The sequence below is a fragment of the Chiloscyllium plagiosum genome, unplaced genomic scaffold, assembly GCF_004010195.1.
Source record: "Chiloscyllium plagiosum isolate BGI_BamShark_2017 unplaced genomic scaffold, ASM401019v2 scaf_7313, whole genome shotgun sequence".
In the NCBI taxonomy this organism is placed as follows: Eukaryota; Metazoa; Chordata; class Chondrichthyes; order Orectolobiformes; family Hemiscylliidae; genus Chiloscyllium; species Chiloscyllium plagiosum.
The window spans coordinates 13,107-14,912 of NW_025212208.1; the positions used below are offsets into that span (position 1 = coordinate 13,107).

At 44.1% G+C, this 1,806-nt stretch overlaps 1 long non-coding RNA gene across 2 annotated transcripts in view; it reads left to right on the forward strand.

Annotated features, from left to right (window-relative positions):
* The window catches only part of LOC122547335, a 4,590-nt gene extending 2,986 nt beyond the window's left edge, over positions 1-1,604 (forward strand). Inside the window, exon 3 of one of the 2 annotated variants that reach the window (XR_006310973.1) lies at positions 1,424-1,604. This is a non-coding gene — a long non-coding RNA (uncharacterized LOC122547335). Of the gene's footprint in view, positions 1-571; positions 916-1,423 lie in introns of those variants that run through there. The other variant, XR_006310974.1, reaches the window with a different exon arrangement.
* The last annotated feature ends 202 nt before the right edge of the window (positions 1,605-1,806 follow it).

Consider the following 1,806-nt stretch of genomic DNA (forward strand, 5'->3'; position numbering starts at 1 on the left):
GAGCTCCCATTGAGGTGCATTCGAACAGTACAGGAGGCTGAGGGCAATGTAGGTATGAGCAGACAATGAAGATGACAGGGCTGCACTGTGAGGGTGCTTGGCTCAATGAGAGTGTTCTGGAGTTGGGTGTAAACAGACTGATGTGAGACAGGGAGAAGGTGAAGCTGAAACTCAGTTTTAGTTCAGGCCGTTCAGATAGTCACATGGTCCCAATGTGAACAGCCAGTTTTTAAGTGATACCTGCGGAATATTTGTTAACAGTTTTTAAAGTATTTTTCCTGAGGGCAGTTGAGTTAACCACATTGCTGTGGGTCTGGAGTCACATGTTGGCCAGATCAGGTGAGGATGACCGTTTCCTTCCCGACAGGATATTAGTGAACCAGATGAGTTTCTAACAATCGACAATAGTTTCATGGTCATCATTCACCTTTTCATTCTAGATTGTATTGAATTCCGATGCCACCATCAGCCTGAGGATGACCGTTTCCTTCCCTACAGGATATTAGTGAACCAGATGAGTTTCTAACAATCGACAATAGTTTCATGGTCATCATTCGCGTTTTCATTCTAGATTGTATTGAATTCCGATGCCACCATCAGCCATGTTGGGATTCTATCCCTAATCCTCGGAACATTGCACATGTCACTCATCTGGCAGGAATACCATTAAGCCATTGCCTCCCTTTTAGCAATGTTTAAAAGAAAGTTCCATCATTCTAGGTGTACAATGTGAGATAAAATACTGCAACGTCCATGTGTCAGCCTCTCCGAAAGGTCAATCAACAGAAATTTGTTTAGGGCCAAATATTTCACTTTTTTTTGGGGGGGGGGTTTATTAAACAAAAATGAATCCAAATAAAAATCTTATGCCACGGACATGTAATTTCTGAAGCCGGATGGGGATTACAGAGACAGAGAGGGTTGTGGGGCCAGAGGGTAACTGTTTTCCAAACATCACTGTGGTGTACATGGACTGCAGCATTTCAGGGAGGCGGTCAACCACTACTTTCTCCAAGACAAGTAAACGTGGCCATAAATACTTGTCTGTGCAGAAAAGGCAACCCCCAGTGAGTAAAAACCAAGCAGTGACCTCTCTGAGCTGACTTGCTGTGAAGTTAAAAACCTCTCTGGAAATGGAGTGGGCAGAGAAGAGAAACAGTGACATTTCACAGCTGCCCTCCGAGAGACCTCGCCCTTGGAAGTACTCCGAGCTGGGGATCAGGTCAGTGAGTTTCAGTCTCTTCAAATATCAATCTTAGTCGGTTTTATTTTATTCATTCTACAATAGTGAGTAAGGTGAGGATTTCTTTTTAATGTCTTAGGGTCTCTTGATTAAATGTTTAAGATATGAAACATAAGCAGAAAGTTATTCTCGGGTAGTATTTTTCGAGCAGTAAGACTGTGTCTTTGTTTAGGTCTGTAGATTGTTAAGGCGGAGAGATGGCCTGTTGTAGAGTGGCGTGTTTTTCCTGTCGGATGTGGGAGATTAGGGAGAGTTTCAATGATCCTGATGATTATGTCTGTAGCAAGTGTGATTGCAAATCCTGTTGGATCGCATGGATTGGTGGAGGAGTGATTAAAGGCAGTGAGGAATTGACAGGAGCCGGGGGGTGTAAAAGGTGGCAGTGTCAGGAATGCAGGATACTGCAGATACAGTAGGTAGATGGGTTACTGCCAGGAAAGCTAGGAGGGGTAGGTCGGTACTGCAGGAGCCTCCTGTGGCTATCCCCATCTCAGACAAGTATACTGTTTTGGAAAATGTAGGTGTTCATAGACTTTCAGGGGAATGTAGCACTGACAGTCAAG